Source organism: Gymnodraco acuticeps, unplaced genomic scaffold, assembly GCF_902827175.1.
Source record: "Gymnodraco acuticeps unplaced genomic scaffold, fGymAcu1.1, whole genome shotgun sequence".
Taxonomy (NCBI): Eukaryota; Metazoa; Chordata; class Actinopteri; order Perciformes; family Bathydraconidae; genus Gymnodraco; species Gymnodraco acuticeps.
This window is the reverse complement of record NW_022990120.1, coordinates 334,550-351,373: the sequence shown is the minus strand read 5'-3', so window position 1 is coordinate 351,373 and position 16,824 is coordinate 334,550. Positions and strand designations below refer to the sequence as shown.

The 16,824-nt window shown below is 39.7% G+C and overlaps 1 protein-coding gene across 1 annotated transcript in view; it reads left to right on the top strand.

Annotated features, from left to right (window-relative positions):
• apoba (apolipoprotein Ba) overlaps positions 1-16,824 on the top strand; it is a 103,938-nt gene that overhangs the window by 10,094 nt on the left and 77,020 nt on the right. The gene's annotated exons all lie outside the window — the stretch shown is intronic.

Below are 16,824 nucleotides of genomic sequence, written 5' to 3'. Positions count from 1 at the left end.
CTGCAACATGAGGTGATGGTCGTGGATGAATGGCACAATAATGGGCCTCAGGATCTCGTCACGGTATCTCTGTGCATTCACAATGCCATCAATAAAATGCACCTGTGTTTGTCGTCTATAACATACGCCTGCCCATACCATAACCCCACCACCACCATGGGCCACTCGATTCACAACATTGACATCAGAAAACCGCTCACCCACACGACGCCACACACGCTGTCTGCCATCTGCCCTGAACAGTGAAAACCGGGATTCATCAGTGAAGAGAACACCTCTCCAACGTGCCAGACGCCATAGAATGTGAGCATTTGCCCACTCAAGTCGGTTACGACGACGAACCGGAGTCAGGTCGAGACCCCGATGAGGACGACGAGCATGCAGATGAGCTTCCCTGAGACAGTTTCTGACAGTTTTGCAGAAATTCTTTGGTTATGCAAACCGATTGTTGCAGCAGCTGTCCGAGTGGCTGGTCTCAGACGATCTTGGAGGTGAACATGCTGGTCCTGGGCTAGTGTGGTTACACGTGGTCTGCGGTTGTGAGGCCGGTTGGATGTACTGCCAAATTCTCTGAAACGCCTTTGGAGACGGCTTATGGTAGAGAAATGAACATTCAATTCACGGGCAACAGCTCTGGTGGACATTCCTGCTGTCAGCATGCCAATTGCACGCTCCCTCAAAACTTGCGACATCTGTGGCATTGTGCTGTGTGATAAAACTGAACATTTTAGAGTGGCTTTTTATTGTGGCCAGCCTAAGGCACACCTGTGCAATAATCATGCTGTCTAATCAGCATCTTGATATGCCACACCTGTGAGGTGGGATGGATTATATCGGCAAAGGAGAAGTGCTCACTATCACAGATTTTTTCAGATTTCTGAACAATATTTGAGAGAAATGGTTATTTTGTGTATATAGAACATGTTTTAGATGGGAGCAAAAACAAAAGTGTTGCATTTATATTTTTGTTCAGTGTAATCATGTTGAAATATGAGATTAACAATTGTAATATACACACATCTTATTGTGAGGTTGATTTCACATACACTACTTCAACGTTAGCTTACTTGAGCATAGCCAATTAAAATGAACCTTAGCGATGCATACAGTTCCTACCTACATAATAAAATATCTCTCTAAGTTACAAGGATGACCTTATTTTATCAACCTCAAACAGAAGCCGTTTGTTCTATAGTATTATCCCACTTAGCACTTGTCTATTTCGTTTTAACCTTTATATATACAGTCTATGATTTTAACTTGGAGGCTACGATTAGCATCGTTAGCACCAATGTAGCTACCACTCACTTACACGCTAACCCAAGCCTTAACATTCATTACGCAGCTGATTAAAATCATTAACACAACAATAAGTACTCGATTTTCAAACCGCATTCATGCACCGTCTGTTTCAACCGCAGAGCGAGTCACAATAGTCCGATATATAAGCATGAAGAACAAACAGCCACGGCCGGCTTCAAGTTGTGTTTCCTGGATGAACAGAGCAGGCAGAGTCCCTGTAGCTTCACGGAGCAGCTAGCAGAGAGACAAGAAGCTAACAGCAGCAGTCACTTGACAGAACTGTCACTCAATGTGACCACGCCCTAATTTATGCAATAACTTTAAGACCTAATATAAATAAAAGGGTCGTGTTAGGAAACAATTCACTCACAGATCCATAATCATGAAGGTGGAATCTAACTATATTCATAATAATATGTATTGCATCCAGGGGTAGAAACATGTTTTTTTATGCTGTAAAGTTGGGCATTTTAACATGGGGCTCTATGGAAATTGCTCCTTTCTGCAGCCAGTCCCTATCGGCCAATATATGAACTGCAGTGTGTGGCACTTCCGTATTGGCGTCCCGGCTCTTCCCCAGCGTTTTCCGCTTGCTCAAAACCCACCTGGACTGCAATTACCTTCATGAACCATTTCAATCACAAAAAAAACACTAGTGGCTTAAAGCTCACCTATTATGCTATATTTGAAAAATATATTATAGGGCCATATCTATACAAAACATGTCTCTGAAGTGTTTTGCTCAAAATACCGATCACCCATTGTAGCATGCCTCATACACCTCGATTTCAGCCCTGTTACTATAGTGCTGATTCTGGGTCTGGCCCTTTAAATGCAACCGAGCTGCTGCTGGCCACACCCATTTGGAGCTGCTGCTGGCCACGCCCCTCTGGAGTGCATGCAAGCAGTGAGCCCTGTGAAGAGAAGGCTGTCTACCAGCAGAAACTCAGCTAAACGCTGCCGTGATTAAACGCCATATTATGTTCCAAACCACATCAAGGATTATTTCTGAAACAATATGGAGCTCAAATGCTTTCTCTCTTGTGGGTTTACCACAAGGACAGTACCTTTTATATCTTCAGCTTCTTTACACATACAGAAGCTGGAATATCACTCTGTAATATTCCAGTACAGAGTGTTAGCGATGCTTGCTAATGTAAACACAGACCATATTACTTTCAAAACACGTCACACATTGTTTCTGATACAGCACACAGCTTGACATGTTCTTTCTTCAGTGTTTACAGCTCGAACAGTGCCATTATATGTATTATATACAGTGGGGGCTCGAGAACATTTTACATGGGGTGGCAAAGAGGTTATGCCAGGGTGGTATGGGAGGGCAGACAGTACGTGGTATTTTATACTATATATAACCTATTTATTGTTAAATCATGCCCTAACACAAGTGTTCTTAATGCACAAGAGAAACAAGGTGTTCAGACAAACAAACACAAATATAGTATAAAACAGCAGAAAATACTCATGATACCCTAGAACTCTGTTTACTGTAGGTACAGTAAAAGTACTTAGTTATAATTAAGTACACAAATGACATCACCCATCTATTAAGAGAGCTTAAGGTGAGCTGTGCAGCAACACATTTCAATACATATTTGTCAATACTAAGAGCCGCTAGATTGTGCTGATGTATTGGAATATGTATGCAAGGAGAATAAAAACATACCATGTGGTCCAGCTGGAGTTTCATCTGCCTCCTTATCCCAGCCTCTGTCCCTCTTTCTGACATTTCATCTTTATTCCTCACATAAATGTCTTCTTCTTCTTCACTAATTTCTTCATCTTCTCCTGGCTTCCTCCTGCTCTGACCCTCCTGGTCTCTTCAGTGAACTCTCTTTTCCTTTTCCTCTTTCTGTTCCTCCTGATCACTTCAGATAGGTCTTTCTTTGTTGTTGAATCACTCCAGCTACTCTGGCCTGCAAGAGTCTACTTGTGAAAAGCACTTGTACAAATTATTGGATAACTTTACACGATATGGCCATGTAGCTAAAAAGTAGCATATCATAAATACAAAATCAGAGAGTATTTATCAAACGTTTTGACCCAGTTTGACGGTAAAGGATATATCCTGGTTTATTTTATCCGGCCTCATTGCTGTGATGTTTGATAGTAACTTACGTGGATTTAATAGTACCGCATTGCGCTGTTTGTGTAGTATTTTGTAACTTAATGCCCCAAACAGCGACCGTTTGTTAAATGCTATCGATTCAAACAGTAGCGTTTTATTAACATTTTGCTTCAAGCTCTCGTCTTTAGTAAAAACAAAAACTAGTCGAAGGGGAAATGCTCCCAGGGGAAACTGATCCAACTAAAATTACATTGCATTTAGCTGACGCTTTTATCCAAAGCGACTTACAATAAGTGCATTCAACCAAGAAGATACTGTACAACCTTGAAGAAAACAGAATCATATAAGTACATCAGGTTTCATAGAGCCAAACATTTCAAGTGCTACTCAACTGGCTTTAGATAAGCCAGTCCTTTATTAGTATAAGTGCTTTGTTAATAGTTCTGCGCCGGAAGATGTGTAAGCTTTCTGCTGTCCTGATGTCAATGCGGAGCTCATTCCACCATTTTGGAGCCAGGATAGCAAACCCACGTGTTTTTGCTGATGGGAACTTGAGTCCCCCTCGCAGCGAGGGTGCAGCGAGCTGTTTGGCTGATGCAGAGTGGAGTGCACGTGCTGGGGTGTACGGTTTAACCATGGGCGCGGGAAGGGGGGGGAGAGAGAGAGAGAGAGAGAGAGAGAGAGAGAGAGAGAGAGAGAGAGAGAGAGAGAGAGAGAGAGAGAGAGAGAGAGAGAGAGAGAGAGAGATCGGTGCCAGCAGGGACCATCTTGTTAGCATAAGGAGCACCAACAAGCTGGGGGAGAGTCCTCTCCTCTCAGACTGAGAGACTCAGGTGAGCTAAAGCAGGGGTTCCCAACATTTATTGTGCCAAGGACCGGCAGATACATTAAAAAAAAATCGTGGACCGGTTGTCAATTTTAACTGATTTTAATATTTACTCACCACCAGCAGGTAGCAACAGAGGCTAATTGTATGTAACAGCCTGAACAAATACTAGAACAATATGCATCCAAATCATAATAACAACGTTTAAAAAATAACCAGTGTCGTTTTTTGGTTTTTCCGAAAAACGGAAAACCAAAAAACCGACGTTATTCAGTTTTTAAACCAAAACGGGAAAACAGATAAATCAACGTTTTGGTTTTGTTTGTATGATTTACGGATGATCCAGTGAATGCTGGGAAAACGAGGAGAAGGCGCATTATGAAGGAGATGTCCGGTCGCCAGGGTGTGTGTGTGTGTGTGTGTGTGTGTGTGTGTGTGTGTGTGTGTGTGTGTGTGTGTGTGTGTGTGTGTGTGTGTGTGTGTGTGTGTGTGTGTGTGTGTGTGTGTGTGTGTGTGTGTGTGTGTGTGTGTGTGTGTGTGTGTGTGTGTGTGTGTGTGTGTGTGACTGGCATTTGTTTTCAGAAGATATTATGATAGTGACGTTCGTTCCGGTGCACTCCGATAGCATTTAGCACTACATCGAGATTAAGATTAAACTAACTTCTTTTGGGAACACCCGCATATAGGCTACCTATGGAGTTAGCCAGATGTGTGTACATTACTGTTCATGATCATTTGAAAACAAATGCCGGTGTCGGACAGACACAAACACACCGAACACACAGAGCTGAGCTGAGCAGAGCACATACACACACACACATCATGCGCCTTGGTGAATGGACATCTCCTTCATAAAACTAATAAAAGGGGGAGTAATCTGGCAGTTCGATGTGTGTAGAGATGTGTGTAGAGGTGTGTGTGGTTAACACGTAGCAGCCTGCAGTCACTCTTAAACTGTTCTGATTAAGGTTAACACAGTGAAGGCGGTGCGTAAAAAGGTATACAGCTCTTTACCCGCTGGTGCTGCACTTCTCAGAGGTACGTCCCGCTGCCTCCTGATAATGCAGCCATTTCATGAAGTGAAGGAGGTTTTCCTTCTATAAAACAGCTGTGGGGAGAAGATACCGTGAGGTCCCGGACATGAATTCATAGATCAAGGCAGACTGGTTTAAATCAAATCAAATCACTCTCCTGTTTTGCCAATCCGGTGCTTAAACAAATAGCTCTACACCCCTGGCCGACATGTCCTTAAAATGTAGTCCGAGTTAGAAATATATCTCAAATAATGAATGCACTGCCATTTCCCCACATAAACATGACAGTCTGCAATTAAATGGTTAACTTTCTCGTGCACATGAGAGGCTGAGACCTGCTGAGCCGCCAAATCCCTCGGAACATCATAAAAGCCATTTTCAACGGTTTTCTAGTGAAAGATTAACTAGGCTACTGGATGAAATAATATCACTGGTATAGGTGTGAAAATTAAACACTTTTTGAAAAAAATGGGGGTTGGGAACCCCTGAGCTAAAGGACTATCTGAGTGTTTAGATAGTTAACTTTAGTCTAAGTTATTGTTGGGTTCAGAACTCCAGAAAAGACAGACAACTTCTAAGTTTAACAATTTATTGTAAAGAGAGCAAAATATATATATTACTTGGCCAAGGACTCATCACGTCTTTGGGAATCACAGGCAGAAAAGTCGTAATCTGTAACCACCAAATCTGTCAAGAGCCTCGAACCTCGTGCGACAATACATTTTATTACACAGGGCGTTGCCCGTACATTTTTGATTGGTCAAGACTAGCTGAAGAGATACCATGGTTTAGACTTGGTTCTCTTTGGTTGGTGCACAGACTCAGATAGAGTCTCTTGGCAACACGATCCTCCAATAAGCATTCGGCCGTTATGTGGAAGTCCCTCTCTACTCTGGCACCATCATACGTCATTTGCTTTGATGAAGCTTCTACAGAAAAGTGGAATCTTGGTTATACTGATTCCCAGCTATGCGTGGGCGCGGAGCTAACCCAGGCGGCCAAGGCCATAGCCTCAATAACTCGTTTTTTTCTACAGTGCCTGCACCTGGCTTCTGCTACTTTCTATTGCAAGCTAAACTTTCTTCTGACTATTCCCCTCGTTGGTATCTAACCCATCAGAACCTGGGATTAGTGATTGTGTCTATTTATTCTATAGTCATAGCAATCTCATGAGCACAATAAGCATATAATGTAATAATAAGAATCAGTCTTGTAATGTTATATAAAAATAGACTCCACAAATCCCTCCTTTCACACCTTTTAAGGTGTGAATCTAATCTACGTCTATTTTTCTTTTTATTGCGTCTCTGGTATAATTTATGAATCTCTGCTGGTAATACTAGATATAGCTCACCCCATCCACATCCTTGTTGATTGTGGGACAGAGGAATATTACTTCAAAACCCGCTGATATTTGGTTTATATCTTTAAACTCATCAGGAGGCACCCTAATGCTGTCTTTAGCTTTAAAAAAATCCCTCCTGGGACCATGTAGTTCTGCTGTCTGTGGGGTGTTCTGCGAGTATGGTTAATTTAAGATTGAGTTAGAGCCCTTTGATTGTTCATTAGATATTCTAGTACCATTTCATATTTTCACATGTCAAACACATGCTCTTTCATTTACACTTTTCGCTTTAATCTCACATTCTCTTCATCTTCATTTTCTGTTTAAACCACATGTATGTATTTTCTTATCTCTGTAAATTATAAATGGTGTGCTTATTATTTCTAATGTTAATGTTTTCTAAATTAATTGTAGACCTCCTAATTGCCAGTGCAACTTCAGAATCTTAATACTTGGACTGTGCCAACAAAATTAAACCTCAACATCTTTAGGTGAACTAAATCACATATTTCAATAGCTCTGAATTTCTGACAAGCATCTGTGTTATTCTTAAATCAAATTCTTGAAATCCTATTTAAAATCTAAATATAATAATGAACTGCTCATGTTTCTGGTAAAGAAACACACACATGTTATGGATTCAAAAACAACTAAAATCATGATACTGTCAAAGTGAATGATTTCCTGGCAATACTGCTTCTACCTGTCAGTGCTTAGATATTATCAAGCTGAAAAAATGAATACAGAATTCCAACATACTGTCATCAAATGTCTTTCTATTATGAATTTAAATTGCCCTTGTGAAACTAGTCTTGTGTTAATTTATATCCCTATAATGACCTAAACAATAAAGTCTATGGCTTTTACTTCTAATTATTACCAGACTAGAGAAAGGATGTTGTCTAAATTAAATTCGGTCTCATTACATTACTATGTTTTTGCTTAACTTAACTGTAATATGTTCGTTCTACATTTCAAAACCCCACTTACTCTAATATCTGTTAAAAATCCACATTACAAAATGGTTTCATTATCACAGGTCAACTTCTTTGATATTCCCATTCTGGAATTACATCTCTCACAGTAGCCCCTTGGTCACTGATTCTGCATCTGCGTTACCTGTTATAATTCAATCAATATTTAGAAACATGTCAACATTCATCAAACAGTATCTTATAGACATGGAGCAGGTTAATTCTAAAACTGTCAATCAATGGTCAGATTGAACATCCGAGTTGGGGCGGCAGGTTTCTTTCAGTCCCTAAATGAAAAATGTAGATTGTGAATTTGACAGCCATGTTGATCTAATACATTAAACCCACACTCCCCCTTTTTACACATGAACTCATGTGTAACAAAATCCTGTATGGGAAGAAAACCTTCAGTAACCATTGATTATAAGAAAATACCAAACATTATTTACAAATGTACATCCATCATTTTCCACAGTGAAATGAAGTGTTTCTCTCCATCTTTTAGTCCTAAAAGAAACAGAATCTTCACCTTTTAGTTTGAGCTTCACATTGTGCAAACCACCACTGCATGTGGGAGTAAAATATCATCAAGTAGATTAGAAACGGGTCACATGTGCGGTTTTCCAATTTTGTGGAATTTTAGGAAACCTCTCATTTCCTACAGAGCCCCAGAATAATGTGTTAGTCCCAAAGCATGCTTGATTAGTCATTGTTTTAAATCATGCAGTTGCACTGATCACATGCAGACATACACTCACAATCACACTGTCAGGTTGTAACGTCAAGTTTGGTCAGATTCACCCCAGAGTCAGTCATTGACAGTGCTTTTCTCAAGTAACACTGTCGGTCAAGGTCAAAGGTAATTTGGTCTCAGTCTTTTTGGCGATGTGTCATGCTCTGAAGAGACTTTGATATTTCAGCATAGCCCAGTATCCTTTGTCTACAAAAATATATGGAGCGCCATCATTTATTAATTCACGATTACAACTATAATTTTCAAGATATTTCTAACTTTTCATTGGGACAGCTGTTTCCCACATTTCCTGAAATGTGTTAGCCACAAATGTAACTTCCTACTACTGCAGTTTATTAACACATAATCTATATTAAAATGTCTAATAGATCTATTTCAGAAACTTGTGCATATAATTATTTTCTTGAGTCAAAACATTATTAGGATCTGTGTAGCTCTGCCATGTATTTCATAGTTCATTATATTAATTTATCTTCAATTCTGGTCCACTTAAAGAAAAACGTTTAACCTCCAACAGTGCGTGGAACCTTGGGTGTACGAACATGTAACAATCACTCCTTCCTTTATTAAGGATTTAAAAACAGAAGTAATTTCATCAATGGTTTGTAGTTAAATTTAGGAATTATCACTTATGATAGGTATGTTTTTACTTTTTAACATCTCTACATTTCAGTTAATTACTAATTAAATGGATGTCCATTAGGAGGTGGTGACGCTTGTCTTTTAAACTCATAATTTGGTGCCGTGCACTCCCTGTGAAGCTGCAAGTAAGATTTTAAAAACCACTGCAGGGTGGGTTGATTGACCCATTCTCCTTATTGGTTGTCAATAATATGCACCTTTACAATGGGTGATCCAAGGCCCCACATTTGTTTACTCCCAATTATATTGCTTTTTCAAAATAAAATTAGCTGTTTTTAATTTTAATTTAATTTTAAACTCTACATTTTGGACGACAAACAACAGTTATTTCCCCATAAAAAGTTCTCCTGTAGTAATATATGCCACAATGGTGAAACCAATACCTCAAATTGAAATACTATATTTTGTTTAGAACTAGCTTTCCCTTCAACATGGCCTATATAAATATTTGTCTGATCTTATAGAGTGGTTACTAAAACTCTCCCTTTGAACTGATCAATACTGTAACAAATTAAAACACTACCAAATTCACACATGAATAACAACTCTAAAAGAATAATTTGTAAACATGATGAAAAGATTGAAGAATATTTTCTACTCTGTACTCCTAACTCCAAAACACCCACTGCTTAAAGTGTAGTGAATATTTCCATCATGTCTCCCCCTTTATCCCACAGTACCCTCAGTGTTTTAGGATTATTTCCTCATTTTACTTTAATAGTTTCCTCTTTACTGCTATTTTTTATTTACCAATTGATTAATTAATGGGTAATACAACTTTTTATCTTCACTTATTTATCAAGTCAATTCAATTTCTTTAAATTTGGTTATTTTTATGTGCGTTCGTGAATAAGTGTGTTTATGTGCAAACTCACTCATTCCAATTGATTCTCGTTTCCTCTGGTTTATCTCGAGCCGCGACCCCGGCCTCCTCACATTCTGCTCGACCAACTCCTCTGATTCGGACTTCTCCCCCTTTGTCCATCAGCTCTTGAATCCATCCGCTGTAACTCTTTGAGGCAGCCATCTGCCCAGTTACATCTGCAGCCCCCATCATGCCACTGTTCTTGTACTGCTTTGCATTTCATCTCCTCCTTTACAGTCTCTCTGCTGCTTTATGGAGATTTGGTTCTGGCTGCCACAGGTGGAGATTGTTCTGGATGCAGTTCTTGTTGTTGTTGTTGGGTCAGCCCTGGTTCTCTGTCTGTTCGATGGAGAAGGAGCAGTCTCCGGCTTGGGTTAGGTCTTTGTTTTCTCAGGCGGGTCGGGGTCTTAGCCATCTGAGGCAGAGAGAGAGAGTCCAGGTCTCGGGACACATTACCTATAGAAATTCTAGCACACTGAGGTTAAATAAATCAAACCCTTTCCACTATGTCTTTTTCTAATTATACTATCTGTCTTGGTTGTTAAATGCCATCTTAACAACAAAATGAATGTCTGTTTACACTCTAAAGATTCTTTAAATTATTATGGATGAATTACTAATCCCTTTTGTACTTCTGATCAAAATGATGTATGTGTAATGCTTTAAATATACAAATGTGTTAAATATAATAGTTCTAAATTTGAACACAGTGGTTCTTGTTTTGTCTAAAATAATATACAATATGTCCAGCAGATGGAGCCAAACCTTAATTTATAATTAATCTCTCTTTCTTTTGTGACACACCCTGTTGGCCCCAGATGGTGGCACCTGACCAGGAATAAGCTTCACTTCAGCCACAATACCTCGACTCCCTTTTTTAAAATGTATTCTCACATAAGATTTTTCCAAACATTCTCATCTATTTTTCTGCTATTTTACACCAAAACAACGTAAAAATCTTAGAATTTTAACAACCAAATGCTATATTTTTCTGTTGAAATGCCCTAAGCTGTCCCTGCCACCATTTTAGGATAATATAGTAAGTCCATAGGAAGGAATGAGACAATTAAGCTGTTGTCACTCACTTAACGTAATCACCCTTTTAAACCTATGCCGTCTTGACGCGCTCTCCGTAAAAAGTCTTCACTTACTATAAATATCTTACTTTGAATCCAATCACTTGCCCTATTCTTCGTTTTCCCCAAACCACAGCCTCCACACGGCGGTGGAGCCTCAAGGCAGAGGATTTAATCTCTTATGTGTAACATAGGTCCCAAACTCTTATGTTTACCACATTAACACTTAACATAGGTACCAAACTCTTATGTTTTCATGTTTTTAATTCTTAACATAGGTACCAAACTCTTATGTCGATCACTCATTCTTAACATAGGTACCAAACTCTTATGTCGATCACTCATTCTTAACATAGGTACCAAACTCTTATGTCGATCACTCATTCTTAACATAGGTACCAAACTCTTATGTCGATCACTAATTCTTATAGGTACCAAACTCTTATGTTGAATTTTAACATAGGTGCCAAACTCTTATGTTGAATTTTCCATTTTTGTCATATGTTCCGGACACCTAAATCATGTGCACACTTATCAGAAATATATCCCTTGCTCCCCCCACACTTCAGTTGTCTCATATGTTTTACATTACCTCCTCTGTTCATCCACCAACACTCACAGTTCTAACAGTCCTATTCTACCTATGCAGAATGTTGGTAGTTATACAACAGGCTTCTGCTTACCTTTGATTTTGGCCCTGTGAGTATTGATAGGAATCCGGAGGAGGTCTCCGCCATCCTTCAGTCCCTCGGACTCGAAGACGGGAGTTCCCAATCGTCTTTCTGGAATCACGTCGGGATCAGCATTTTGTTGGGTTCAGAATTCCAGAAAAGACAAACAACTTCTAAGTTTAACTATTTATTGTAAAGAGAGCAAAATATATATATTACTTGGCCAAGGACTCATCACGTCTTTTGGAATCACAGGCAGCAAAGCTGTAATCTGTAACCACCAAATCCGTCAAGAGCCTCGAACCTCGTGCGACAATACATTTTATTACACAGGGCGTTGCCTGTACATTTTTAATTGGTCAAGACTAGCTGAAGAGATACCATGGTTTAGACTTGGTTCTCTTTGGTTGGTGCACAGACTCAGATAGAGTCTCTTGGCAACACGATCCTCCAATCAGCATTCGGCCGGCCTGTGGAAGTCCCTCCCTACTCTGGCACCATCATACGTCATTGTTTTGATGAAGCTTCTACAGAAAAGTGGAATCTTGGTTATACTGATTCCCAGCTATGCGTGGGCGCGGAGCTAACCCAGGCGGCCAAGGCCATAGCCTCAATAACTCAATTGTTTCTACAGTGCCTGCATCTGGCTTCTGCTACTTTCTATTGCAAGCTAAAACTTTCTTCTGACTATTCCCCTCGTTGGTATCTAACCCATCAGAAAAAGCAAAGCAAAACCCGGGGGAGTACTGTGTGTTTTTTTGTGGGGGAGTGTTGCAGTAGAACATTCCACTGTAGCACCCCTGGTGCTTGCGCTTTTGTGCATGCTCTATAGTGCCCGTAATAGTGTTCACTGGAGTCCAGCACCTCAGCACCCCCACTCAAAATACCTTCCCGCACCTCTGGGTTTAACCATGTCCTGGATGTAGGAAGGGCCAGATCCATTCACAGCATGGTACGCAATTACCAGTGTCTTGAAGTGGATTCTAGCGGTTACTGGAAGCCAGTGAAGTGAGCGGAGGAGCGGTGTGGGAACATTTAGGAAGGTTGAAGACCAGACGAGCCGCTGCATTCTGGATGAGCTGCAGAGGTCAGATGGCACATAATAATAATAATAATATATTTATTTTGTTAGCGCTTTTACAGGTGCTCAAAGACGCTTTACAGATATAGTGAAAAGAAAAGAAAGGAACATAATACAAAAACAATCACACATTAAAATCCAGATTGAAGAGGTGAGTTTTTGTGAGTTTTTTGAAGGTGGTGAGGTCAGTGCAGTCTCTGATGGGTTGTGGGAGTGAGTTCCAGAGGGAGGGGGCAGCGACGGAGAAGGCTCTGTCCCCCCAGGTCCGGTGATTGATGTGGGTGGGGATGGATAGGAGGTTGGCTTCTGATGAGTGGAGCAGCGGGAAGGGGTGTGGTGGTGCAGCAGGTCTGTGAGGTAGGGGGGGGGGGGCTGATTGTTGAGGGCTTTGTGAGTAATGAGGAGGACTTTGATATAGGCCCCAGCATTAATATATATACACACATGCCAGCTAAGGTCAGAAGAGCTTTATTTAACAGCTGGTCTTATGTTTGTGACCCCTGTTGTTAATTGATAACATTACATTACATTAATTGATAAGCCTGAAACATGCACTTGTCAAGGTTCAGAGGGACATTTTGCAAATATGGCAGTAGCCATCGATCAGCTTAAGATAAGATATACTTTATTGATCCCAAGTTGGAACATTTGCGTTACATCAGCATGTGTAACAGTTGTAAATATGCAGTGGTGTTTATTTGTAAATCATTTAGTATAATCACACAAATTCCGTGTTTTATATTTAACAATTCTGTGTTCTTTATGTATTGATTGTTCAATACCTGACAAGGCCGGAGATGAAATATCTACATACATCTTATAAGAATATAATACATTATGTATAATATCAGTTAAAATAAGTGCTTCAACGTAGTTAACATTGCTGGAGGTATGCACAAATATTGATAGATGTCTTGTAATGCACTATTGAGGAACCTGCGACCCAAGTTTTTCATTCAATGCATAACTACACCATAGTTGTGTATATGATATGTCAATAAACCTTAGAAAATCTTGAAATCTTGAAAGGGATGTGCAAAATAGTCATTATATACAGTATTTAATTAACTATTCGTAGAGAATAACGAGTAATGAATATACTTTATAGGGATCCTATTAATATCTAATAATAAAAATAAGGAAATTCAATAACATGCTTTAACCACTAGGTGTCCCTTTATATCAGCTGTGCACCTTTATGGTGTAAATACAGCCTATCTACCAATTGGATCAAATATAAAAGTCAGCCAAATTAGTGTTGATACTGCAAGGAGACATATTGTGTGAAAATAAATGTAAGATGTTGTTTAATTGCTTATATATTTATGATCCACGTCACGTTTTCAGTTGCTCATGTTTGTCTAGAAGTCTTCTCATCAGGGCTCTATAAATACAGAACTACGGCAGATATGTAATATTTAATGCAGCCGAACCGTTTATTACAATGCCGTTATGTGATGACTTTCAAAGAGAAAAGCAAGCACACTCGGAATAAAGTATTATTTTATTTTTTTTAAATGTTTTCGGTCTGTTTCCGGTATTTGTTAATGACGATGTGCTGTGAGATGTGAGACTGGAATTGCACAGGGGAAAATAACGTAGGCTATCTTTAGATGCGGATTTTGTTAAACTAATACGTTTGCGCTGTGGACCAACACTATGCATTGACGGGGAAGGGAGTAGCAATAAATATAACACCATTAAACAGTTACACAACATAACAGAAATAATATCGATAGCAGCGTCCCTAGCAACCACCTTGGTAACAATGAAAACGTTCTATGGACGCAATTTCCTGAAGTAATCTTCGTAATAACTAGAAAACTAAAGATCATGTACATCCACTGCACACATAATCTGAAATAACAACACATATTTCTCGCATCAAATTACATCAAAACGCATTTCAATGGCCAAACTAACTTTAAAATAAGCATTTTCCACCGAGAATAAAACGAAGTTCGGCCATGTTTTGTTTTTTCTGCAGGGAGAAATTTGAAGATCACGTGACATAGACGCCAGCCATTGGAATGAATGGTGAAAAAAAAACGGGGTTTGTCAAACAGAGCACATGGTGTAGTCCAAACGATAGCTGGGGATTCTGGGTAGTGTAATGTCTTCTGCCATCCTTTACTCCGAAAAAATATTTGTTTCTCCGAATCGAAGGGGAAAAATACAAAAGCATTGCACACAATTTAAACCAATCAATGTTGTGTAATTAACAAGGATAATCTGGTGTTTTTTAGTCGATGAGTAGTGCAGATATCACTGTAAATTTAATCGACAGTAAGAGGAATACTTACTTCCGGGTGTACAATTCTCCGTTATCCAATGGGAATGGACGCTCACATTGCCTTTAAGGGCAGCCGACACAAACGAATGCCGTGCTTCCATGAGCGTCAAATCCCGCCGCAGATGGGAATACATTTTGCAATCAGTTGAAAGCTATTTGCGTCCCTTTATGACGCTGAAGGAGCCTAGGAGCGTCACAACTGGACGCCATGGACACTGACCAAACGTCGCTCCTGGACGCTTAGGGAGTGAGAGTGTGTTATAGCTGCTTGCAACTCTCTGTGTTATCAGAGAGCAGATATAATACGGGAGTTTACCCAACAAAGCTTTATAAATAAACGTGTACCAATGACTGAGCCTCTTTACAGTGAGTGATGGCAGACCTGCCTTGGCATACAGGGTACAGTGATGAGTAAGTGCTTTACAACTTGTGACAAATCTCAGTGCATTGTGATAGGCGGCATCTAACTTGATCAGGTAATTGGCAGGTGCATTCATATACAACAAATCACCATAGTTCAGCACAGATAAAAAGGTCACAATGACTAGCCTTTTCCTGGCCTCAAGCGAGAAACAGGACTTGTTTCTGAAAAAGAAACCTAGTCAAACCCTCAGCTTTTTAAGCAGGTTATTGACATGAAGTTTAAAAGTAAGACAATCATCAAGCCAGATACCTAGGTATTTATAACAGGTAACCACTTCAAGTACTTGTCCTTGCATAGTAACAATACAACCTGATCTCACCAGAATGCGTGACTCCACCACGACTCCTTAACACCGCATTGCGTGGTGGAGTCACGAACTTTGTTACATTTACGTGTCTGCACCACGCAAACAACGCCAATGTAAAGTGAATGAGGCTCTTTTGTCGTGGTGCACACACGCATTTCTACAACGTCCAGCAGTGAGCTTTTATTCTATAAAACGTTTTTTAAATCTACTTTATAGCTTGTTGTAACTCACGGGAGGCTTCTTTTATTTTATTTGTATTCATAATAATTTGTATTTTTCGTCAGAATGTATTATGGTGCATTAGTTACGAATTTTTGTTCTCAAAAAACAGTGCATTGTGTGTAATACAACTTTGATTTTTATAACATTAGTTAGTTTTTAAGGAAGGCCAGAGCTTCAGCTGTGTCAAATAGATTGTTCCCTTTAGTTAACGTTTTTTAAAAGAACATTATATTCTGATTTGATCATGTCCCCTTTATTGTATTACGGAGAGCAATGTGAGCGTCCATTCCCATTGGATAACGCAGGATTTTACACCTGAAAGTAAGTATTCTCTTTACTGTCGATTGATGTTACACTGATATCTGCACTACTCATCAACTCAAACACACCAGATTATCCTTGTTGATTACACAACATTGATTGGTTTAAGTTGTGTACAATGCTTTTGTAATTTTCCCCTTCGATTCGGAGAAACAAATATTTGTTCAGTTTAGGATGGCCGAAGACACTACACTACCCAGAATCCTCAGCTATCGTTTGGGACTACACCATGTGCTTTGCTTGACAACCCCCGTGGTTTGTCCTCAAGCTCTGTGATTGGATGTTGGAGTGGCAGTGCGCGAAGTTTACGCTGAGCGACAAACAGCATTTTGAAATGGAATGAAACCCATTGACGGCACACTATTCAAAACAGGAATCGAACGTCTCCTACCCCCCCCCCCTTAGGTCACAGGCTCCTCCAACAGTGCAACACAATAAAACAGATAAACAGAAAAAATAGTGCAAGTCAATACAAAAAGAAAAATAGTAAAATAGTAAAAAGTGAAATAGTGCAATAAGAGTCTATACAAGGTTGTAACAATATCCAAAACAGGCTCTGGTATCTTTTTAGCTTTAGAAAATAGCATTACCTTGGTTT